At 44.3% G+C, this 27,009-nt stretch overlaps 1 protein-coding gene across 4 annotated transcripts in view; it reads right to left on the bottom strand.

Annotated features, from left to right (window-relative positions):
* Positions 1 to 27,009, bottom strand: part of Sgms1 (sphingomyelin synthase 1) — a 258,840-nt gene that overhangs the window by 217,882 nt on the left and 13,949 nt on the right. For 3 of the 4 annotated variants that reach the window (XM_057778401.1, XM_057778399.1, XM_057778400.1), the window contains exon 2: positions 8,942 to 9,020. The exons of the other annotated variant lie outside the window; for it this stretch is intronic. The gene's annotated coding sequence lies outside the window, so the exon portion shown is untranslated. The remainder of the gene's footprint in view (positions 1 to 8,941; positions 9,021 to 27,009) is intronic. 4 annotated transcript variants of the gene reach the window in all.

Here is a 27,009-nt window from a genome sequence, read left to right as displayed (position 1 = left end):
AAAATACGATCCTGAGTGAGGTAACCCAGACCCAAAAAGAAGAACATGGGATGTACTCACTCATAATTGGTTTCTAGCCATGGATAGGGGCCACTGAGTCTATAATTTGTGATCCTAAAGAAGCTAAACAAGAGGGTAAACCCAAGGAAAAACATATAGATATCCTCCCAGCTATGGGAAATAGACAAGATTGATGGGCAAAAATTGGAATCTTGGGGGTGGGGTGGGATGGGGATGAGGGGTGATGGGGAGAGAAAAGTGTGAAGGAGAAGATGAGGGGAACTGGGGGAATCGGGGTGATTGGGGATAAAGGAAGGTTGGATAGGGGAGCAGGGAAACTCATACCTTAGGTAAGGGAGCCACCTAAGGGTTGGCAAGAGACTTGAACTTGGAATGGCTACCAGATGCCCAGGGCAATGTCCCCAGTTAGTTCATTGGGGCACCTGAGGATAGGGAACCTGAAATGAACCTATCCTATAATCATACTGATGAATATCTTGCATATCGCCATAGAACCTTCATCTAGTGATGGATGGAGATAGAGACAGAGACCCACACTGGAGCACCGGACTGAGCTCCCAAGGTTATAATGAGGAGCAGAAGGAGAGAGAACATGAACAAGGAAGTCAGGAACATGAGGGGTGCACCCAACCACTGAGACAGTGTGGCCGATCTATTGGGAGCTCACCAAGGCCAGCTGGACTGCTACTGAAAAAACATGGGATAAAACCGGACTCTCTGAATGTGGCGGACAATGAGAGCTGAAGAGAAGCCAAGGAGAATGGCACAGGAACTTTCATCTGGCGATAGATCGAGAGAGAGACAGAGACCCAATTTGGAGCAACGGTCGGAGCTCTTAAGGTCCAAATGAGGAGCAGAAGGAGGGAGAACATGAGCAAGGAAATCAGGACCACGAGGGAGGCACCCACCCACTGTGACAGTGGAACTGATCTATTGGGAGCTCTCCAAGGCCAGCTGGACTGGGACTGAATAAGCATGGGTTGAAACTGGACTCTCTGAACATGGCGGACAATGAAGGCTGATGAGAAGCCAAGGACAATGGCACTAGGTTTCGATCCTAATACATGAACTGGCTTTGTGGGAGCTTAGCCTGATTGGATGCTCACCTTCCTGGGCCTGGATGGAAGTGGGAGGACCTTGGTCTTCCTGTAGGGCAGGGAATTTGGACTGCTCTTCAGTATCGAGAGGGAGGGGGAATGGACTGGGGGGAGGAGAAGAGGAGTGGGGTTGGGGGAGGGGAGTGGGGGGAGGGGGCAATATGTGGGAGGAGGGGGAGGGAAATGGGAAACGGGGAGCAGTTGGAAATTTTAATTAAAAAAGAATAAAATAAAAAAAAATTCAATAACAAAAAAAATTAAAAAAAAATAAAAATAAGTTAAACTAATATGTAAGAGCCAATAAGAAGTTAGAGCTAATGGGCCAAGCAGTAGTTTAATTAATACAGTTTCTGTGTGGTTATTTCGGATGTAAGCTGGCAAGGCAGCCAGGATGAACAAGCAGACCCTCTCCTTGCAATAATATCTGAAATAGTGAAATCCATGAAAAAAGCAAAACAACACCAGAATTTAGAGAGCAGGAAAAAAACAAGAGTGTATGATGGGATTTAGTGTTTCACATAATCAAAGAAAAAGGATATCAGTGTGAGAGTGAGAAACAGGAACCAGGGAGGGGCTCTTGGGAGAGTAGCTTGGAGGGAAGGAAAGAAGGGAAATGATGTAATTCTGTTTTAGAGGCTGGAGAAATGGCTCATGGGTTAAGAGTACTCGTTGCTCTTCCTGAGGACATGGGTTCAATTCCCAGCAACCCCATGGCAGCTCACAACCGTCTGTAACTCCAGTCCCAAGATGTTCAAGACGCATGGTATACAGACACATATGTAGGCAGAACACCCACAAAATTAAAATAAAAGTAAACTTTTTAAAAATTTCTAAAGGTTTTAAAAGAGAAAACACTAAACAGGTAGTCAGCAAAAGAACTTGTAGTGGTATGCATCCCATAGTGAATAACAATGTTGTCACATAATAATGAAGGTGAGCTATGAGATGGGCCCAGGTCAAAGGCAATGAAGGAATTATTAATATTCAGTCCTAGACTACTTAGCAGGAAGATCTGGAGGAGATGAGAACAGTCAGGTGGAGTTAAATCTAAGAAACTATTATGTTCCCACAGGCACTGGTAAACTCGGGCTCATTCTACAGGATCAGAAGTTAATCCACTGACTTTCTGAGTATGTGAGATTTGGGATGTAATTATCATCATAAGACAAGGTGTTGGAATCAATACTCAAACACCACCACGTCCTCCTGTTAAAGAGACAACAATAACAAGGGGTGTTTGAACACTAGGCGTTAGTGTAAGAGTTGTCTGAAATTCCTAGCAGTGTCTCATTGTCACGCTCTTGTCAAAAGAAAGGTTCAAAATAAATAAATAAAACACAAAGGCAACGGCACAGCTCAGAGGGGTTTGTTCATTCCAGGCATAACTGAGCTCCTCCCACAGGCCAGGCGGCTGCACCCAGCGGAAAATGTACTGGAGGGCGCGGTTGTCATGCAGGGAAGCAATGGGTCTGGCCAGGAAATAAGCTTTGTAAATATTGATTAACACCATCTTTCCCTTAAAAGCATAGCATGGAGAGCCAAAACTGTGTTTTCTACTAAGTTTTGCCTTGCTTTGATAGCTGCACATGTGAGAACTGCATCCTTCAACTTCCAGTCTCCAGTCTCCAGTAAATATAAAGAGACCATAGTAGTTGTCCCCACACACAACAGGACCTCCCTAAATGTCGGGGTCACACCAATATCGGAGTCCCAAGAGCAAGCCTCCTACATTGCAAAGGAAAAAGCATTCTCAGCAATTGTGAGAAAACATTTTAATAGGGAAGTACTGACTCCTCCTAGACAGAACTGGCCAAAAGTCTCAGAAACAAAAAGATGGTCACAGTCAGGGACCACATCTCACATTCTGTTGACACAATCAAGTCACCTCCCACCCCAAAAATGTGTTTGTCATCTACTACTCTGACTACAGACAGGGTTTGATTAAACAACCAAAAGACATTTCTGAGTGCACGCTAACTCTAGATGTACCCGAACATCCCCACTCAAGTATGTTCCTAACAGGGAGGAACATCAGCAGAAAATGGCAGAAAGATCAACTCCCTACAGTCAAGAGCAGCACCGGCCTTTGGACATGGAGGTACTTCTACAGAGCGGTCTACTTTGTATGGATTCTTCGTCCCTGCTTCCTCGGTTATTAACTCAAATGCCCCACAGCCAACACAAAGGCAAGAGTGCCATAGAAAAGGTCAGGACTTGACAATACTGACCCTTAACCGTCAATATGCCACCAGCCAGGACCTCAGCCCAATAACAAGGGGTAAGAAGCCTGGCAATCACAAGATACTATTAGAAATACCCCATAAATGCCCATTCAGTTGAACTTTCCCAGGACCTCGAGGGGTAAAAACCTTTAACCCCATTGAACAGTTAAAGAAATGGGCGGAAAGAGGTTAAGTACTATATCAAGTTTATGCATCCAGACCTACACATCCATGTTCCTCATTACCTGTTCATTCTGTCATCCTACTGTATCTCTCAGTTCAAACAAGAGAACAAATTTCAAAATGCTTTGCAAACCATATAAAGACATGCTGATTACAACTATCACAATTAGTGAGCCTTCCAATACCAAATGACCTTCCTGGTAACTACCTTCAAGTACCACTAAAGACAACCGCTACCTACTGCCCATCTACTGCATTTCCACTTCAGTTAAAGGAATGCCAACCTCAGGATCCAGAACTGAAGCACATACTATGACAATCCAATTAAAACAGACCAGTGACCCCAATCACAGGGACGTCCTCGTGCTTGGTACACATCGAATCACAGCCAGGATGATCATTTCATGACCTGAACTTGAAGTTGCTACAGGTCTGCACTCAAACAAACACACAGTCTATCCAGATACTCAGAGCATCCCTTAGATCCCCAGCCAGGCTCCTCCTTTAGGGAGACCCATCCCTGACCTCAATAACATGCACACTAAGTTGGTAGTTTGAACGGGTTCTGCATCACTTTCAACCAAAAGAATCATCTTGGTACTTTCTACAGCACACTTTATTCTATTGTGCCACACTGACATGGACTTCAGAACACTCTTTTTTGAAAATAAAATTTGAGACTGACAAAGGAAATTTTAACAAGATGGACTTGACAAGACAACCTCCCTAAGGGTAGCATTCCTGGCAAGATAGCTCCATATAATATAGAAGAACAAGTTGATTTTTCTAGTACCACAAAGCAAGTGATTTTCCTATTACCAATTTTTTTAAAGAAATAATATACTAAGTTGTGCCAATGATGCAGGCCTATAAATCTGAGCTACTTAGGACATTGAGACAAGAAGATTGAAAGTTCAAAGCCAGCTGAGGAAATAGTGGAAAGGGGGGCATTTTAGCTCCAGAGCTATCAGTTCACAATTCTGCAGGGTTGGAAGCATGCCACCAGCATCTGCTCAGCCATGGTAGGTCCTTGTGCAAAGCAATGTCAACAATGATGTGCACACACGCAGAGCGATGAGCACCAAATACAGGAGCAGAGCGAGAACAGGACACTCAGTCTCAATAAGCTAAGCAGGATCTCAGGAACCACGTTAATTCCCTCTGAGGGCAGCACCCAGCTGGCCTCCTCTCTCTCCAGCACGGCAGTTCTCAACCTTCCTAATGCTGCCACCTTTAATACAGTCATGATGGATTAAATCATGTTGTGATGATCCCCACCATAAAATTATTTCACTGCTACTTCTTAACTGTATTTTTTACTATTATGAATCATAATGAAAATATGTAATATGCAGGACATTTGATATGTGACCCCTGTGAAAGGGTCATTTGACCCCAAAGGGTCCCAACTCACCTGCAGCATCATTTCATGCATCTCTAGCGAGTGAACCTCTGGGAAACAATCTATAGCTCTTAAAGCAAATCAGCTGCACGCAAGCTTGGCAACAGAACAAGCCAGTATGGAGGTCACTCTCGCTCACTCTGTATTCGCTCACACTCCCTCTCTGTGGTTCCTTCAGAAGTCCCGAGACTTCAGAGAAAAGCATTGTTGCCCATCTATGTCCCTGCCCTCAAGTAGGGTAAAAAGCATTTCACCTGTGGTCTGGGGACTCCAAAGGTGATGGATAGCATCACCGAGAGATTTAAGCTTTTCTGCACTTGAGAATCATTGCACACCACTAAAAAATTACAGTACAACATTCAAGGAAACACCCAGTCTCACTTCCTAAAAGACAGCTTGGGCTGAAAGACGGCAGTGCAGCCCGTGAAGCCTATGATGGCTCACTCACGTGATCGTAGCTGGTCTGAGGACAGTCATGGGGTGGTGAATGGGCAAGTATCTGCCCGTAAGATGCACACAGCACACACACACACACATACCACTAACTAGCCAGGTGGCACAAGTCTTTAATCCCAGCACTCGGGAGGCAGAGGCAGGTGAATCTTTATGAGTTGAAGGCTAGCCTGATCTACAGAGTGAGTTCCGGGACAGCCAGGACTGTTACATAGAGAAACCCTGTCTTGAAAAACTAAATAAACACTAGATCAAAGTGATATTTAAAACACATTTCTCAGAGAAATATAAAAGGCATTACTCTGTGTTCCTTGCAATGCTGTCTACAGACTCCTATTAAACATAACCGTTTATGACCCTGAGCGAGGGAACAGATAAGCACACAATCACAGCCTGATTCGCCACACTACATTCCACACTGCATTATCTTGGTTGGCTGTTCTTTCTGTTGAGGTTTGCTATGATTACAACAGCATAAGATAGAGCTTTGCAGGACTTGTGATAAACATTCCAAAGCTCCCCTCCCCCTCTCCAGACCAAGCAGCCATCACACAGCTTGGAGTTACACATTCATATACAGCTAGGCTCTTAAAGCTCTAAGAACTGGAGTTCTTACACAGTTCTCTTAACTGAGCTAGTCACTGGACTGTGTAGAGTACCTACATATCAAGTTTTTTTTTTTTTTTTTTTTTGGTTTTTTCGAGACAGGGTTTCTCTGTGGTTTTGGAGCCTGTCCTGGAACTAGCTCTGTAGACCAGGCTGGTCTCGAACTCACAGAGATCTGCCTGCCTCTGCCTCCCGAGTGCTGGGATTAAAGGCGTGCGCCACCACCGCCCGGCTCCCTACATAGCAAGTTTATAAAACTAATTAAGAGGGCTGATACATTAATTTTAAATTGAGGAACCGGCAGTTTCATTTCCATACTGTATTTTGTTATACCTCATACTAAACACAAACACAGAATGAAATTTTGAAATCGCACGCCTATTAAAAATGTTCTAAGTACACAAATTTTATCTGATTACCATCATTTGTACATAAAATATAATGGCACTTTAAATCCTGTTGGACGAATGAATGAACGAACTTGATGAGCTCAGGTTTTTATATAACCACCTAGATTATCCTTACTATATCTTTGTTTCAATGACATAAAGCAGGAGCTGGCAGACATTTTGAAAAGGGCAGATCATAAATATTTTCATTTTTGTGAGCCATATAAATCATTTGTTGCAACTACATCCCCTGAGTTTTTATGCAACTTTCAACTCTATTGTTATATAACACAATGTGTGAGCAAATCAGCATGATTGTATTTGAATAAAACTTTATTTAGAAAAACAGAATTTGGCAATAAAAAAAAATTGTTTTGCCATGGAGAATATTTTCTTCTAGCCTTTAAACAGCTTGCTAAACCGAGCCAGACATACTTGGTTATACACACTCAAATCTTTGCAGTTATTGCCTGCTAACTGCAGTCCTGTAGCCAGCTTGGTCTCTGGATGCTTGTGAATGACTTTCCTGAGTACAACTAATCCGTGTCCACCACTGTGGCTCCATAACCACAACAGCCTCCTCAAGGGCAAGGCCACACGAACAGCTCTTTCCCTTCCTGGGGACTGAGAGTTACGGAGGCAGAGGAGGCTCTAGACAGCAGGGGCAGCAGAGCAGAGAGTCCCAAGAGCAGCCGGGGTCACAGCGGGTCTGAAGAAACCACGCAGTGTGCCCCATGTGCCTGCATCCCCCATCATGGCAGGACTTCTCCACAAACAGCAGAAGCCGGGCAAAGGCTGGCCATCTTATTGCTATTCCGCTGTAGCCATGGTAAAGATAAACCTCACCCAATCCCCATTTCGGTGAAGGTTGGCCTGGATACGTGGACCCCTCAGAATGAACCACACGGGCTAGAATAAATAAATCATGTTGTTTCACACAGTGGAATGCTCAACAGCAATGAACAGGGACACTGTACAACTGGATGCAACAACAGCAGTAACAGATGCTTGTTTGATAAAATCACACAAAAATATAATCTGGGTTATACTTCACACGCACACACATAATTTATGCTGCTACAAGTCAGGGGAGCAGCATAGTGTCTACTAGAGGGGATGAGATGGCATTGGTGGTGTTTCTTAATCTAGGTGCTAATCACACAGGTGTATTTGGTTTGTGACGTTATCTTGAGCTATATATTTCTAATACATGTAATTAGAAGAAGCCAGGAATTCAGAGCAGCCAGGAGCTACCCTGCGAGAAATAATGGTTCATGTCATCAGCTCTGATTTTAATGACTTGTAACTACAATCAATACAAAAATGATAAAGTTCAGCAAGCCTTTTAGCTATTATGTAAAATTTCTACTCCAACAGTCATACCCAGAGCTTGGGATCATTTTTAACCTCTCCAGTGTTGATTTCAACAGATTAACCCAAATTTCGCAGGACCACTCGTGATCTTTCCACAGCCTCCTACAGTTTTTTTGGTTTTTTTTTTTTTTTTGGTTTTTTTTTTTTAAACTAACCAATCTTCCATCACATTAGATCACAGAGACTGGCTTACTTTATGAAACGCTCATGGGGAAGAGGGTGGTCACATCTGGTCCACTCACCCAGCCAACCAGAGGCAGCCACGGTGAACAAGCAGCTTACAGGAGGGGTAAGCACAGACATCTCTCCCATGTGGGGCCAACACCGTACCTCTCTATTCACATGGCTCTTACCAACCTAATTCAGACTGCTTAGCTGCCCGTTAATTAGATAAAAATTGGTGTTAAATTAATTAGATAAAAATGTTAGCAAAATGCTAACAATATTGGTTAAAGGTCTCGTATTTCTGTAAACTATGCAGTGAGACAATCTCAGTTATACACCTAAATGATCTGGTGTCGCATAACGTATGAGTGTTCTAAAATGCCACTCAAGGGAGAACGTCAGTATTTTTAGAAGCTCCTAAAAATTTAGGAGAAAATGCCATGATGCTTGCAACTTATTTCCATGTGCTTCCGCAAAACAAAAACAAAATAACAGAAATATTTTTTAGAGGAACAAACCCACCCAAACAGGAAAAACATTCTAGCAGAATGCTAATGACTTTCCAATCCCGCTACGGCACACAGGGGCTCACTGTGTGTTCCCTCAACTCTTTGGCTGCCTTGAAAATTTTTCATAGTAAAATACTGCAGAGTTGATGAAGGAGGGTTATCTATCTATGGGTTACTTTCATTGGTTAATAAAGAAACTGCCTTGGCCCTTTGATAGGACAGAAAATTAGGTAGGTAGAGTAGACAGAACAGAATGCTGGGAAGAAGGGAGGTGAGGCATACACTATAGCTCTCCTCTCCAAGATGGACGCAGGTTAAGATCCTTCCTGGTAAGCCACCACCTCGTGGTGCTACACTCGTTAATAGAAATGGGTTAATCAAGATGTGAGAGTTAGCCAGTAAGAGGCTAGAACTAATGGGCCAAGCAGTGTTTAAAAGAATACAGTTTCCGTGTAATTATTTTGGGTAAAGCTTGCCGGGAAGTGGCCCGCAGCTCCTTCTACACAGAGTCTTTACTCACCTTCCAAGTGGGTGGCTATCTTCTAAGTAAAATCAAATGGCTAAGTCTGCCCACGGGCACCGCTCATGCTGTCTTCACCCTGAAAGCAACAGGAAGCAACGTATTAGCAGCAAGGAAGGAACAGTATTAAGTTAATGCTATTCCCATCAGTAGATGTACTTATATAGGAAGCTTCGAGATTAAAATTTTGCTATAACTTGAAAAATCAGGAAGAAATATGAAAAGAAAGCAATGATCTATTGTCTGTGGGACATTCCATCAGCCTCACTCACTCTAGGAATCCTTGTCTCAAAGCAATCTCCTGATGAACCTCTTTTTCATACTCTCTCTAGCTTCATCTTAAGGTGCATTTGACAAAAATTGCCCATAGTTAGGATAGACAAAGTGATGTTCTACCATATGTATACACTGAGAAATTATTACTACAATCACCTAATTAACATGTCCGTTACTTCATGTACTTAATTACCTTCTTTGATTGTTTTGACCCATGTCTAGCTATGTAGCCCAGGCTGGCTTTAACTCTGGACCCTCTTAGCCTGTATCCAGAGTGCTGGGGTTATAGGTACGGGCCACTAGCTCTCAGCTATTAATTACTTCATTATTTGTGGTGAGAACTCCAGAGAATTCTCTGCTCTCAGCAACTTTCCAACTCAAAATACATTCTTCTTAATAACAGCCGTCATGTCAGCCTTCAGGTCTTCCAAATATCAGTGCCACCGGGAGTTTCTCTTCATCTGAAACCATTTCAAGACGGCGGCACCGTCCAAACATCCTGAACTCAGCCCCAACTCAGAAAAGACTGGAAGTACAAAGGCCTGTGTGCCTCCTTCTGACCTCGAACTTCTGAGGCCATGAGCATCAGGTCTTCTCTCACAGCAAGACGGCAGGACTTACTCAACTCATCTGAAGCAGAGAGAGCCAGATCCAACCGACACCCCCACTTCGTGCTTCCCAGCAAGGCCACACTCACATTGCCACTACCACAGACCTTCTGCTTTGGAGGTGCCTAAGCCACTTCAGTTTCTCCATAGCTCTCAGGGGGTTTACTGCCCGCTAGAGAAGGCAGCGAAGAGTCCAAGATGACGTTTAACAACTATATCTGACTAGAAAATAACAGAAATGAAGTTCCAACATAAGCTTTCCGGCCCCAGATTCAGAGTTTGTCTCACTACACGCGATTTGCTCTGCCCCAGGCGAAGATGATGCACTTACGAAAAGCATCCAAAGCCAAAGGGCAAACGGCACTCACCTGAGGGAGCGGGTGTGCACTAACGTATGTTTCCTAAGAGGAGACATCCACAGTCATGCTTAATAGTACCATTAGTCCTGTAATCAGCACAATTACTATAATTACTACTAATAATTATACTTCCCTTGCAGACACAATAACCCTCCATGTATTTCTGGTATTTTATACATATAATTCATTTTCTTCCCTTTTCTCCAAAGAGTGCAGTTGGCCAACTAACTGAAGTAAATAACAAACATCCCATTGGAACGCTGGTTATTTTCATCTTTGAGGTAATCCAAGGATGCCCTTGCTGGTGAGGACTCTCCTTTCCATAAAATAAAAGCTATGATGCAATACTGTGGCACAGACACTGCCCCATAAATGAAGACCAGACACAGAGGGGAGAACAGAAACTTCGTGTGCTGGCAGGAAGGGCATCTCCGCTGGGCACATGTCTGCGTACACAGAGCTTGGGGGTGTGATAGTTAACTGGGGAACAGAGGCCTGAGGAGAGTTAACAGAAAGACATGGTGAAGCCCTGTCCACTCCACGGGCGAGCTTAAGAAGTGAGAGATGCCCACCCAGCTGCAGCCTCACCTGGAGCTCACACTGCCTTCCAGAGATGCTGGATTCCCAAGGAGACTAGTGACCCCGCCCCACAGACGGGGGCACTTGGACCCCCAGGAATATTCACCGAGCAGTCATTGCTGCAGCCACACAGAACTAAGGGGAAAATTCCAGAAACACTGATCTAAACTCAACGATTGGGTGGGAGAAGGCTAAGCAGACAGACCGACAATTTAAAAGTTGCTCATATTAAAACAAGAAGTAAAATGCAATTGGTACATGAATTCTTAAGAAAAATAAATCCTGTTTGACTTCCCTAGGCCATTTCCAGCTTCGCTCTCATTTGTGTGGGATGGGAAGAGAAGCGTGGCCTTCTTATTAAAGACAGTCACAGAGAGGGCACAGGTATGCCATGGAATATAACTCCACAATGACCCTCGTTCTGAAGACATCGCCTCAAAATCAGGGGTCCCAGCTGTGGAGGCAGACAGAAGGAACTCTGGGTACCTGTAAGCCCATCTCTCCATCACATGTAGACTGGTATCCCTGGGGTCCAACCGTCCTCATTATCCTTCCCACCCACTGACCCCCTACAGTTACAAGCTCATCTGGCGGGCTCCTATCACGCATGCACTGGGTTTCATATTGGTAACATTTTTCTGTACCTATTGGTAAGACATTATTTGCAGCTATTTTCATTTAAAGTGATGATTGTATGGCTACTATATAAAAATAAACATCAATTTAGTTTGTCTCTAAAAAGCTGTTATTCTGAAATAAGTTTGAAAAAGAGTGAGTGTGGAAGGCAGCCTCCAAAATGGAGGCCAGTGGTCTCCACCTCCCAGCATTCCTGCATCCCCACCTCCCAGCATTCCTGGATCCCCACCTCCCAGCATTCCTGCATCCCCACCTCCCAGCATTCCTGCATCCCCCACCTCCCAGCATTCCTGCATCCCCACCTCCCAGCATTCCTGGATCCCCACCTCCCAGCATTCCTGCATCCCCACCTCCCAGCATTCCTGCATCCCCACCTCCCAGCATTCCTGCATCCCCCACCTCCCAGCATTCCTGCAGTGGTGCAGTCCATCTTGTCCACAGTGAACAAGGCTGCTATGGGTGAACGCTACACCGCAGGAGAATGCCGAACAGGCGCTTCAAAGGCTACACGAAGACTCTGCAGCTCATGTCTTCTTCTATCTTTGGAGGGAGGGAAGCTGGCTGCCATGCAGTGAAGACCCTCAAGAAGCCATACTAGAGCTGGAGATGCAGTTCTATAGGTAGAGCACTTGCCATGCAAGCAGGAAGACCTGAGTTCGAATCCCCAGAACCTGTGCATCACCAACTTACCATAGGACCAAGGGGATTACAGACATACCTGCTGCATCTATATGCTTTCATACACACACACACACACACACACACACACACACCAACAAAAAGAAGTTATTCAGGGAGTAACACACGGTAAAAATCTATTCCCAAACGCAGTGAGAAACTGAGGCTTCCAACAACCATGACTATGAGCCATAGACACAGATCTCTCGGCACTAGGTGGTCCTCACTGCAACTCCATGAGAACCCAAGTCAAAACTACCCAGCTGACCTGCTCCCAGGTTTCTGACCCCCACACGGAAAATATGAGCTCATGCTGAGGTCTAGTGTAAAGGTTCTGAGATCACTGTCACACAATGACTACGGTCACAGAACGCGCCTGGCTTGGGTTTTGCTGTGGGGGCCGTGGATGCACTTGCTGACTATTTCTCTGCTCCTCTTTACCACCTCCCCAACTGTGGAGATGCACCCCTAGCCTGAGTTTCGAACCAATCCGTCATTTGTTTCTCCTTATGGCTTCACCATCTATGTAGTCTCAATATGCCATTGTGTTGCACCTAATTGAAGCCAAATGTAAAAGGAACCATATTGTGTTATCTTCTTCTGAGACTTCCTCTTTCCCTAAGATTTGATTCTGAGATTTGTCCTTGTTGATTCATGTGGCTGTGGTCGATTCGTTTTCTTTTTTCCTCATTCCACATACAATGAAAATGTGTGAACAGACTCACAATTCCCAGCTCTAGTCTACTGCTGAGGATCTTGGGAGTTTTCAATTTTCAGCTGTCCTGAATAATGATGCCATTATATCCTGGCACTTGTGCCCTGGTATGCATGGCAAGTTTCTTGCAGAACTAACAAGGGAAAGATGGCGAGGCTTGGAGACCAAGCAAGCTCAGTCCTCTAAGTAACGCCAAATTGTTCCTCAAAGTGTGTGTGTTTGGCGGCCTCTAGCTGCTTTTCCGGTCTCTCTGTGAGAGGCATGCTTGTTTTACTAATTATAGGGAAAGCTTTCAACCAACAAACGGGAAAGTTGTTCCTCTTTTCAGCGTCACTCCTGCAAATAAACAGCACTCCAAAGCGGTGACCCAGGCAGGCGGAGCACAGTGTTGACAGGGCTTCAGAATAAGGATGGAGACCCAGCCAGAACCACACACTGCCTGTGGGTGAGGCCGCTTCTAGACCTAGTGCAGGTACATGCAGAGGCTGTTCTCTTCCTGATGGACTCACAGTGTGGTCCTACTTGATTGTTGTCTTAGTAAAATGGGAACAAAAAAAAACAAACAAAAAAAGAGAACTTGCTCACAACAGCCAAATTCAAAACTATAGCAGAGGAATCAGTCACCGCTATGAAATGACTCTCCTTGAGGAAGACAGGCTTTGCTTTTTATATTTTCACCTGCAAGATGAAACTACTACGTACTGCCACTAATTTCTCTTTTTAGTACTTCTATTTAAAAAATTAAGTATTTTCTATGATAAAAATTGCAGAGTTAGCCAATCCAGTTTCTGTGGTGGAAAGGGTAACTTTATGATAATCTACATGTCTAGTAAAAAATAAGACCACAAATAACTCTCTTGGCATTAAACACAAGTAATAATAAATTATTTCAATTGGGCCAGAAAAGCATTTTTATACAAGTCAGAATTTTTAAAAATGGGATCATTTGAAGTCAATCTCTCAGCAATTTGTATTTGTCTCTTTAAAGTCATTTATCTTGGCGCTAGAGAGAGCTTGACAATTAAGAGCACAGGCCGCTCTTCCAGATGACCCAGGTTCAATTCGCAGCACCCACATGGACTGACAACTGTAACTCCATTTCCAGGAGCTGGAACGCCCTCCTCTGAAAACCCCAGGCACCAGGCACACAAGTGGTGCACAAACATAAATGAAGGCAAAACATTCACATAATAGCAATGTTTAATTATGCATCTGTATGAGATGGGAGCCACTGTACCCATTTATAGATGGAGAACACTGAGGCAGAGAAAGCAATGAAGTTGTACACAATGCAACTGATAAGCTGCAGGACCAGGATTTGAACCCAAGAAGTTTATTCAACAGTCTGAATTTGCTTGTTTACTTATTTGAAGATAGAATCATAAATAAACCATATCCCAGGCTGGCCTCAAACTCAGGATCCTCCCACATTCGCCTCCCGTAATGCTGGTTATGCCTCTACTCCTGGCCTAGAATCCGCACTCCTACCCATTTCCCTCGGCCTCTCCTCAGACACTCAAGCCTGAGGCGGAAGAGCCTGAGAGGCATCGACAGGCACACCTGCTAAACACTAGGCTCCTATATATGCCGAGGGCGTCTCCAATGTTGGGCTCCATTCTCTGTGGTCTTCCCACACAGCTAGGACAAATATTGCCATTTTGTTCCTGAAGATGTTTAAGCTGAGATCCTGAGAAAGTTGAGGAGAATAGCATAGGCTATTAAAAAAAAGGCAAATGACCCTTTCACAAGGGGCCTTAAGACCATCAGAAAACACATTAGGATTCATAACAATAGCAAAATTACAGTTAGGAAGGAGCAACAAAATAATTTTATGGTTGAACTGAGGTAAAGGGTCGCAGCATTAGGAAGGTGAGAGCCACTGCTGTAGATGATGGAATGTCACCTGAGCTTGGGGCTCCATAAGCAGGTGTTGACCTCAGACCCCGAGACCAGTTCCCAAAGAGGAAAAATGCACGGACTCCTGTGAAGAAACCTGGTGTCCTGGCAGACTGAAGAGCCCAACCCAGCACCATCTCCTTATGGGTTTACCCAGGACAGGCAAATGTCCTCTAGGACATAAAGCTTCTATCCACAAAATGGGAATATTTTCTTTCAAAGGATTACAGTGAGGATGAACGAGATATACACAGGAAATGCACCTGGCACACAGTAGGCATAGTACACAGCCGCTTGGCAGTGAGGAGTGAAGAGCCACTCAGCAGAGAAGACAGCTGTGTTCTACCCACAAAGCCTCGGTCTTCACAGTTAAGGACCTGAGAAAACTTTAACAGCCACACATGTATCCTAGTGGGTTTTTACTAATATTAAGATTTCCTAGTTCTGGGGCTAGGGGGTGGGTGGGAGATGCTTCGGCAATCAAGAGCATTTACTGCTCTCAATTCATCGAAGAACAGGAAATGGTTCCCAGGCCCTACAAGGGAGTCTCCCTCTAGCCTGGGACCCTCCAGCTCTAGATCTGACGTGCACTGCTGGCCTTCATGGGCACCTGCACACACACGCACTGACACACAGACACAGACAAATTATCTTTTTAAAAATGGCTTCTTCATCCTGTACTACCCTAAACAGAGTAATGTTGCCAATGAGATCGACCTTTTGAACTTAGTAGGCATTACACTTTTTTTTTTTTTTTTTTTTTTTGGTTTTGGTTTTTCGAGACAGGGTTTCTCTGTAGCTTTGGTGCCTGTCCCAGAACTAGCTCTTGTAGACCAGGCTGGCCTCGAACTCCCAGAGATCCGCCTGCCTCTGCCTCCTGAGTGCTGGGATTAAAGGCATGCACCACCACCACCCGGCAGCATTACACTTTTGATATAAACATTGCTCATTTTAAGTCTTCTAGATCAGAAAAATCTTAATCACCCATTTAAGAATAGCAGGTTTTTTTTTCAACGTATTTCTAGTTTCCTGAAAATCATCTCAAATTATCTGGCCAATGAAGAACCAATGGAGGAGGAGGAGAAAAGAATAAAGAAAAGACAGTAAATGGCCAAATGACCTCTGCCGACACCAAGTTGGGACTCCTCAACAGCACCCCTGTGCTGCACATAAGAGGTATTTCACGTATAAAGTGTGAACTTGGGAACAGAGTGTCCATGTTAGTGCCTAACATCTCCATGGTAACTGATCCTGTTTGCATGTTTACAAAGAATGACAGAGCAGCAGCAGCTACAGGACTGCAGTTCTGCGTTGCAAGCTGGAGCAATCCAGTCACTCCTGACCCACTGACGCTGGCCTGAGGAAGCCTGAGCCACGAGCTGCTCCGGATGTTGTACAGAGGAGAGCAAACGCCTAACAAGGGGGCTTTTTCCGAAACAGATAACAAGAAGGAACAGCAACCACCTCAGAACAGTGCGAGCTGTGTGAAGACAGCATAGGTGGCCGATACTTGCGTTTTCTCAGGATGTCCTATGGACAACCATTCTGCTCCACAGACGTCTGCATTCCTCTTGAACAAATTTGCTTGTATTTGTCTCTTCTGGGAGACATGTAACACAGGTCCCGACTTCACAGATAACAAGAAGTTGACTTTCATATGTTAAATGACTGGCCCAAAGTCACCAAGCAGTATATGGGTAATGTTACTGGCTCAGAGCATATTGTAAGTACTCAGACATGTCCTAACCATGGGCTCCTTGGTTCATAAAATGAGGCCACTACTAATGTACCAAGGGTTTTATAAGAACAAAATGAGATTATACGTACACATATGCATATGCATGTACACGTATGTATCCATGTGTACAAGCATATGTATGTCTATTCTTCCCCCACCCCATTCTCTCTTTTCGTTCCTTGATCTTTGGATTATACTGTGATAGGTTGGCAGCAACATTAATATAAAATGTATTGCATAAAAACCAACTGGGAGATGATTAGAATAATGACAATGATGATAGAAAATATGAGCATAAGATAGACAGACAATAAATGTTCAATGCCACTAATTATGAAGGCAACGCAATTCTAAACCACAATGATACATCAGGACGCACTAATCAGAACACCTGTTCTTTTTCTCCCCTATATAACCAAAACTGTGGTGAGCAGCAAATGTCAGGGAGGAAGGAAGGGTTTGTTTGGGCTCACACTTGAGGGTATGTACATGGTCCAACACCAGGGGAAGGCGTGGCAGGAGCAGCAGCTCCAGGCTGCGGGAGCAGTAACAACGGGCTGCTTGCTCACTCTCCATGGACCAGGAAGCAGAGATAAAGACAGGAAGCAGGGCTAAACTAGAAAACTTAGCCCCTCCCTGTACCCCACCCCTAGGCACCACTGCCCAAAGGTCTTTCACAACAGCCTTCCCATCAGCTGGGAACCAGGAAAGTGTTCATCATATGACTCAACATGAGTACATTTTATATCTATACCAAGACATTCTGCTCCTGGCCCAAGTCACTGAAGTCCAACTTCAAAATCCATAGAATCTTTTTGAATTAATTAATCTATTGTATACAAGTGTTTTGCTTGCAGGTCTGTCTGTACACCGTGTGCACAGTTGGTCCCCAAGAAGGCCTGAAGAGGATGTCAGATACCCTAGAACTGCAATTGCAGACCGTTGTGAGCTGCCACATGGGTGTCAAGGATCAAGTCTGGGTTCCCTGCAAGAACAGCTACTGCTTTTAACTGGTGACCCGCCTCTCCACCCCATCCCTATAGTCTTATCAGATTCAACACTGTTCAAAGTCTGTTCTAAGACTTAAGATAATTCCTTAACTACGAGGCCCTAAAGCAGACGTCCTCCAGCAGGGTCCTCTGAAGGCTCTATCCTTCAGGGCAGTAGCTTGACAAATGAACCTGCACTGCAGGGCCCTCACCCTCTGGGAAAATGGTGGTTTACTCTCAAGGTACCTTTCTTTGGCCACAAGGAAAAGTCCAGGTTTTTCCTTAATGGCACTAATGTCTTTAACAAAAATATTATCTTCTCTGACTTTAGCCAGGATCGCACTCCTTTCCTTCCCGAGCTGTACATTCGTTCTGTTTCTATTCTGTTCTCCGCTCTCTCGCATCCTGTAAACCTCAGTGAACGCCGAGTGCAATGACCACACCGCAGCCTGACCATCACGCTGCCCGAGACTTCCTCTGCCAAACAAACAGCCCATTATTTTTGACTTCAATGTCACTCCCATTTTCAGGACACAGACAGAGTGCAGCCAGAGTGCTTGTCAAATGAAACACAATGGTCTCTAGCAGTCAGTTCCTGGTAAAAGCCCTTGCTCCCTCTTGGAAGTCCTGGGGACAGTGGCCCAGTAAACTCTGCTTACAGAACTGTGGGTTTGCCTAGCCCACAGCCACAAGTCTCCAATTCCTCCTACACACTCATCCCAAAGACCCGACCACGTGATCAGGCTTATCACAGCTCTCACGGCTTCGGTCAAGCTGCACACCTGAGCCGGGCGGTGGTGACACGCCTTTAATCCCAGCACTGAGGAGGCAGAGACATGCGGATCTCTGTCCTAATCTACAAAAGCTAGTTGCAGGACAGGCTCCAAAAGCTACAGAGAAACCCAGTCTTGAAAAGCCAAATAAATAAAGATGGGCACCTGCTGTATCTTTAGCGATGTCCTTTATTATAAACCAGCAAACATCATGAGTCAGTGAGCCATCCTTAGCAAACGAGTGACATCTGAGGGGGTGGGGCTATAGCAATCCCCGATTTTCTGGTTTAGAGCTAGTTGGTTAGAAACACAGGTAAGACACTCTGAAATGGGGACCAGTCTTGTGGGACTGAGCCCTTAAACAGTGGAAGCTGTACCAACTTCAGTAGCTAGTATAATGCTGACGAACAGCTTGGCACACGTATGGGGTCAGAAGACATGTATTGAGTGGCATGTAAGTGTAAGGGGGAAAATCTGTTTACAGAATATCTGGGTTAAAATCTAGATTAGATCTCTCCTGGCTGTGCGACTTATGGTACTCTCTGCAACCTCCTCTAGACATGCAGGCATGGCTGGTTAAAGCATTTAGCACTGGTAATCAACTCAACCTTCAGCCCCTCTGTGGTGGTTTGAATGAGAATGTCTCAAGCAGTTCACACTCTCAACTTCCTGCTTGAGATTCAAGACGTGAGCTCTCAAGCCCCAGCTGTCAGGTCTGTCTGCTGCCACACTTCCCACTCGTGATGGTGATGGACTCTTAGACCTCTGGAACCGGAAGCTTGGATAAACCCTTCCTTCTCTGTCTTGCCTTGGCCATGGTGTTTCAGCACAACAGGGTAGTAACTAAGACACCCCCTAGTGCCTTGCTCGTTCTGGAGACCAGTTCCCGTTCTCACAAACCTGGAGATCCAGCATCAGGCGCTCGTTCCACTGCAGAGTCTAAGGTTTTAAAAACTATGTGCCAGAAACTATGAGCAGAGACCAAATACATACTTGTTATTGACAGCCAGCCAGCCAGCTAGCCTATGGCGCTGCAGATAATGGAGACGAGCATTCTGCCTTCTACAGAAGGCCTTTTTTCCTTCTTTTTCCTCAAGGCAGGGTCAGGCGGGCCTGAAACTCACTGAGTATGAACTTGAATTCCTCAGGTGCTGGAATTACAGGTGTGACCACCACAGGCAGCCTGTAATAACTACCTCTGAACCTATTTTTCCTGCCTTGTGTCATGGCACTGAAGTTCATGCCTTGAGGGTGGTTATTATCAGAGGGCATTAGTGCCTAGCATGTTCAGCAGCTGTCTGCGCTGGAATTACATCTGGAAGGGGAGGGGGAAGCTGCTGGGAAGTTTTACAGTGTTTACTGTGAGCCTGACACTCACTGGACACTGTCCTTAAACATCAGAGAGAAAGCCGTGACTAGACGGCAGTTTCTCCACATCGCGTACTTTTCTATTGTTGGGGTGAAACAGCATGAACAAAGCAGCTTATAAAAGCGGTTTAACTGGACTTGGTTCAGTGGGCTAAACTTAGTTCATGGTGTAGAGTGAAGGCATGGTGGCAGGAAGAGCTGAGAGCTAACATCTCAAGCTCAAGCCAAAGGCAGAGAGAGCTCACTCCAAATGGTAGGAGTCTTTTGAAATTTCAAAGCCCACCTCCAATGGCACATCTCCTCCAATAAGCCACACCTCCTAATCCTCCAAACTGTTCCATCTAGGGACAAAATAGTCAAACATGTGAGCCTATGGGGGTTCTTTTCACTCAAACCACCTCAGTCTCTCAACTTACACTCTTGGGAAAATGTATTATATCCACCATATACACACACTATAAATACTTTATATGTAAGCATATAAACACATCAAAATGTTCATATTTGATAAAACTGGGGTTGGATGTTTGTTAAAAGCATTTTTGCTCTATTTTTTCTCAACATTTAAAATATTTTTAAAATAAAAAATAGTTTTTAGTGAGAAAACATTAAAGGCAAAGTCTCTACTGGCTGGGGAAAGTAGCTCGCCGAGCTAATTCATTTCCAAGAATTGTGGATGAGAAATTTTTACTGTAATCTATTTTTTAACATAATGCTCCACAGCTGAAAAAGCAATCAGAAAGGGGGGAAAAATAGAAATGACCAAGTCCAGCCAACAGAATTCAACCGGGTAACAAGAGGTTCTCAAGGGCCGGAGAGATGAGGGTTAATTAAGATCATGTACTGCACTTGCAGAGGACCTGACCTCACTTCCCAGCACCCAATCAGGCTGTTCCCAACTGCCTGGAATTGGAGCTCCAGGGTGTCCTCTGGCCTCAAGTGTACCTGCGCTCACATGAACATAACCACACACAAACACACACATACGTATACATAATTAACAATAAGGGTTTTGTAAAAGGAGAAGATACCCTTCGTCGAGCTAAAAGGTCCTCATCTCTATCTCCGCATCCTCTGGAACAATAATAGAAGTACATTTTCAGGTACTTTTGCTTCAAGGAGACGTCAACGTGCATTATGCACTGGGGGTCTGCAGACATGGTTCCATGATAAACTTGCAGGTCGGCGCTATCATCCCCTTTACAGATGAGATGAATACTCAAAAGCTTAAGCCCTTTGCTCATCGTCTGCAGAGGCTGCTGGTGACTGACAGGGCTGCCATCCAGTCCCATCCCTGACAAGAGTCAGAACCATGGGTTTGTTTTCATTACTCTGTAACACATCCCTACCACTCTCTGACATGTCTCTGTCTTGGTTCTCATCTACCTCTAAGCCCTACAAATGACTGAACCACATCAAGAATGAAATCTCTAGCAGGCGGCTCTGTGAACTGAAGACAAAACTCCAAGAAATTAGTCTGGAGATAAAGGTTAGCACTTCCAAATGTTAGGTCAAGACAATAAAAATAAAACTGAGAGATGCTGAAACTGTAGATAACCTAGCATACACAAAGCCCTTTGGGAAAGGATATGAAGGGACCATTTAGAGGGTAAAAAAAAAAATGAAGTCAGAAACACCACAGTCATGAAAGAAGTGCTGTTTTTAAGATTTGCTTGTTTTTATCTTAGCAATGCTAGAGATGGCACCTGGGGACTTACATGTGATAGACAAGTGTTCCAGAATTCTTTTTTTTAATTTGACACCCATAACATTTGAAGGGATATTAAATGTACAAGCAGCAACAAAATGTGAGAAAATTTAAAAGAAGAAGAGTTCTCTTTCATTCTGGCTTGTTTCTATGAACTACATACAGTCTCACTGGGTAGCCCAGGATGACCTAAAACTTGTGTGATCCTCCTGTCTCAGCCTCCCAAGTTCCGGGATTCCAAGTGTGTATAATCATACCCAGCTAAAGCACTTCTGTTTTGCTTTGGCTTGTTTTCTCTGTGGTGCTGACAACAAACAGGGTTCTGTGTATGACAGACAAGTGCTCGACCACTGAACTATATGTTCAACCCCCCAAAAAGAGAGAAAAAAAAATTCTTAAAGTAACTCTCGAAAGTGATTTATGTTTTGAACACTTGTTATTGTGAAAGTGTGTAAAGTTTGTTTTCTACATGTAGACAAAGGAGCAAGACACAGGTGAGCTTATTAAAATGTTATTGTTTACCAAATTTTTAAAGATTAAGAATAGCCTAAAGCTTGAAATACATGCTATTGTTTATCCCAGTAGGAGTTGCATTAACTATTCTGGAAATAAAATATAGAACAAGAAAATGGGGAGAATTGGATTGAACATTCACATCAATATTTCTGACCTGCAGAGTTTATTCCCAAAATAGAGGCTTTGGCACAAAACAAAAAGCTCTGCGCTTTTCTCATGGTTCCCTCCCACAGAGCCTGAAGCTTAAAAGCTAAACTGTTCCAGCTATATGTTCTAGACAGTGAGGACTTTTTTTACTCAAAACTATATTATCAGGGCAGGGGACACATGCAGCCTACATGTACAGTCCCAGACCAATCAGAGGCCCTATCCCAAAAACAACACCCAAGGTTGTCTTCTGACCTACACACACACACACACACAGGGCACAAGCACACACACGCATATACACACAAAACCTTACCAAAGTGCTCTATTTACCAGTTAGACTTTCATGCTCCTGCCACCCCCACCCAAAAGAAAGAAAACTGGTCTGCCCACATGAGCCTGTGCGTGCCACCATGGGGCACATACCACATGTCACATTCCAGCCTACAGTCCACACATATTAGGGCTGAGGATTGAATGACAAGAAACATTTGCAGGTGCAACTCAGGCAGAGAAACCACAGGTAGGGCCTAAAACAAGGGTTATAATAAGGAAGATAAGACGGCCAGGAACACTGAGACTCACATACCCAAAGGGGAGAAAGAAATGTAAGGACAGTCAAGGAGGAAGAGAATGAGTCACCCAGTATGGTAGGATGAGAATTACTGTCAAGGCTCCATAGCATAATCTGACATGCATGAGGCCCTGGATTCCATTCCTGGCACCAAAAGTAATTAATTAATTAATTAACTATAGTCAATGAGATGGTTCAGCAGGTAAAAGCATTTCCTGTCAAGCTTCATGACTTGAGTTATGCTGTGGAACAATGGTCTTGTACCCTGTAATGATTTGTTACTTGTATTTTAATAAAATGCTGATTGGTCAATAGCCAGGCAAGAAGTATAGGCGGAGCAACCAGAACAGGAGAATTCTGGGAAGAGGAAAGGCTCAGTCTGCAGTTCTCACAGAGGCAGCCAGACACAGAGGAATCAAGATGAGAACACCTCACTGATAAAAGGTACCAAGCCATGTGGCTAAATACAGACAAGAATAATGAGCTAATTTATGATGTAAGAGTTAGTTAATAAGTAGCCTGAGCTAATAGACAAATCAATTTATAATTAATGTAGACCTCTGTGTTTCTTTGGGACTGAACAACTGTATGACCGACCGGGTGGGACAGAAATCTCTGTCAACAGAGTTGGATCTCCAGAACCTACATGGAGGAAGACAAACAACTCCTGAAATCTGTCCTCTGATCTCTGTATGTACACACACCCACATAAAATAAATGCTGAAAATAAATACGCAGGCACATATACCATACAGCATGAAAATAGCCCATACTATGAAAACACCAACCACAGTGCTGTCAGTAAACAGGATGAGCACGCGTGTGCCTTTAGAAAATATAAACAGAAAATAGTAGAGAAGAAAATGTGGGCAGCATAAGCAGACGCACTTGACTGGCTGGCATATTTTTATGACTTTAGCCACATATGATTATTATCAGGCCTATCAAAGAACAAAGTATCATACTTTCCCCACAAAATAGGAAGGTAATCTCAATTTCCTGTAAGTACACAAAAAATGTATCTTCAACCACAGAAGGTAGACCATGGCCAAACTGCTAGACTTCCCACAGAGGGGAAGTCTGCTACTCTAGGGTCTCCACCCAGCCTTCCTTACTACACAGATTTGGAGAAAAACACGAAACAAAATCAAAGTTTGCTGCCAGACACAGCATGTAGCCCAGAACCACAACCCGACCCGAACTCATTATCATCTCCCTGCAGAAAGCCAGCACCGCTGCCCCCAACACAAGCTCGAAGATGCACAGGCCACTGCAGCTCCTGTCTGCAGTCCCTCAAAGGTTCACTGAGAGCTTGGTCACCTGAGACTGGATTGAGGAAGCAAACGCCATGGCCAGATCTCCTCTTGAGTTACTGACAGGCAAGAGCTATCAAAGCAAAAGATAAGGAAAGACCAGGCTGGCTTCCAAGAATGCTGGCCTGGCTCACAGATGCTGCCAAGTGTGTTGGGAAGAATATTCCCCAGAATGTAAAGTTGCTCTCTTGACCTCAGGCAACACTAGCACCATCAACCAAAACCGGCCAAAGGGTCAAAGTACTCTGATGCCTGTAGCCAAGCTGGGGAAAGGGACTGATCACTAAGAAGCCTCTGACTTAGAAAGCACTTTTTAAAGACCTTCTGAAAGGTCGATCCAAAGCAACAGTTATGTAGCCATATTCATAATGTCCAGAGTACATTCATCCATGTTCATTTAAATGTGCTATACAGATGTTATGAAATACTACTCAGCCGTTAAAAGGGAGAATCTGAATACATGCTACAATATATATTAATCTTGAAAACATCTTGCTAAGTAAAAAAAGTTGGATACAAAGGAAATTTTATATAATTCATATATGAGTGCATAGGGTAGTCAAATTCATAGGCACAGAAAGTAAAATAGTAGTAGACACAGGCTATGGAGAAAGAAAGTGAGAACCACTTTCTGAGTAGAAGCGCTCAGATGACATAAGGCTCCGTAGATGGACAACAGAGACGGCTGTGCGACAGCATGAATGTACTTAATGTCCTGAGTTATATGCTTAAAATAATGAAAATGCAAAATTTCATGCCTGTATATTTCACTTCAGTTTTTGAAACTAAAAGGTATTTTTGTATTTTAAAAAAAGAAAATACTGCCGGGCGGTGGTGGCGCACGCCTTTAATCCCAGCACTTGGGAGGCAGAGGCAGGCGGATCTCTGTGAGTTTGAGACCAGGCTGGTCTACAAGAGCTAGTTCCAGGACAGGCTCCAAAACCACAGAGAAACCCTGTCTCGAAAAACCAAAAAAAAAAAAAAAAAAAATACTGACAATAATTTCAGTCATATCTTAGAAATTATTATACTCTGAAATGATATAAACATATACTTCCTTATTATGTTTTGATTTTTGAGGTAGGGTCTGGCAGTGCAGCCCAGGCTGGCCTCAAACATGTCTTCCACCTCATACTTGGCCAAATTTGATCTTCAGTCTTTATTTAGGAAGCAACAAGCCAAAAGTTCTCTTCTAATGTTGGCAGTGACCTCACTGACAAAGGCCACAGCATCAGGAGGCCAAGTGATGTTCAAAGGCAGGGTAGCTGGTTATTGGGTGTCTTAATTCTGGGTGACTATAAGAAAACTTTCGTACTGAGAAGGTAACAGCAACCACAAAGAGCTTGCTTGGCTTGTAAGCAACACCTCGGTGCAGGAAATGTGGCCAACTGTGAACATACACAAGAGTGAGAGCAACGTTATCCCAAAGAGCTTGCTCCTAAAAAGACCTAGGTGCAGAAAATATAGCTTACTGAAGACATACAAGAGTGACACTCCCTTACATGTTACCCCTATGAGGATGCTCAATGCTCTTTCTTAGGGTACACGCCGGAGTGAGTTGCAGGCCATGAAAGCTGAGATGCAAATGAAAAGTCAGGAAGCAGCTCTGTTATCTTGAAATCCATCATCCCGCTGCAATGTCAGGGTTTCGAGCCAAGGCTGAAGGACTCTGCTCCCTCCTAACTGCCTGTGGGAAGCAGCAAGCGCTTGCAGAAAACATCAGGGAAAACAAAATAGAAATGTATAAATAAACAAAAATCATGCTCAAGACACCATCTCACTTCTGTGTCTGAAATGATCCAGAGACATTCTCCTCCAGCAGAACACAAAGCAGGGGTGAGGAATTACTGAAACAAAACTGTACCCTACCCACCAAGGAGTTTCTATGAGAGAACAAAGTCATTTAGTTCACAAAACTTCAGTGGCCTGGAGACAAACACTCTCAGTTTAGTGCCCTGGCAGAGCTACCCAAATAGTTCAAATCAAACCAAAAGAAAGCTTTGCTCTCCCGCCCCCACCCCCAGCTCAAATCCAGCCCCATCCAGTGTCACACTTCCCTGCATTGATCATACCTGCTCTGAAGCTAAGATCCTGTATTAGAGCACTAAACTCCACCAGGATCTGAGTCCTAAAACCAGAAAAATTCATATGAAGCTTGAGGTTTTATAACACAAGTGTGGTCCTGCTCACCCAGACTCAGCTCTGCCTGGGTTGGTCCCTCTGAGCACTCCACTGTCCATATTGGGCTAACATGCTCACTTGGTGCACATTCGATATTTATAGAGGGAAAAATACAGAGATACATGTGTGCCAAAATACAGCAGCAGCAGCCATCCCTGCAGGTGACAAGGGAGCTACTACTGTGTTTACTGTGTTCTGTAAATGGAGATAAGAAATGACGGGGTCGGAGAAGAGGAGAAAAAGGGCTTGGACCCGGGCTAAGGTGTCAGCCACTAAGGATCCACCCTCTGTCCTCAGCACAAGTTCAATGGCTCCAGGGTCACCACTCACAGTCACTCCTATTACAGAAACACGCTGCGCTCAGAGCCCGGTGTGGGGCTGGAAGGAAGCGAGCAACAGGAAGTACACTCATCCATAACACAAGGAGCACCTCAGCCGCTTCAGAGATGCCAGAAGTGACAGCCAGCTGCCCCGTAAGCAGAGGCACACCTGAAACGGGGGCACACGCCATAGAAACATTGTCAGGGAAATCATTCTTGCTGTCCTGCAGTGAGCAGTCACAGGTGACAAGCTGGCCAAGCCAGTGGGGCCTGACTCCCTTGCAGGCTGAAACCCCCTAAGTGCAGAAGCCACGCCTGAGTCCTTCATCACTGGCTCACAACGACAGCCAGCCAAAGTCATATGAATAGTTTAGTTTTTTAACAAAAGCAGTGTATACATTTTGTATCTAATGATGTTTTCAACACACCTTTATCCTCATAGATGTATTTTTAACGATTGCTACTAGCCTGTTATGTGGATAGACACAATTTATTTAACCAACTCCTATAGTTGGGTGTCAGGCTTCCAACTTTGCATTACTGATTAAGAGCTCTGGCAATGAAGACTGATCTTGACTGTTTTTTAAAGTAACCCATAGGTCAGAATGGTGGGATCAGAGAGTATGTATCTACGCTACCCTTAAAAGCTAGCCCACAATGCTTCATGAAGGCAACCATCATGAACTTTCTGGGG

Source organism: Chionomys nivalis, chromosome 8 (assembly GCF_950005125.1).
Source record: "Chionomys nivalis chromosome 8, mChiNiv1.1, whole genome shotgun sequence".
Lineage (NCBI taxonomy): Eukaryota > Metazoa > Chordata > Mammalia > Rodentia > Cricetidae > Chionomys > Chionomys nivalis.
Note: the sequence above shows the minus strand (reverse complement) of the source record. Positions and strands in the feature narration are given on the sequence as shown.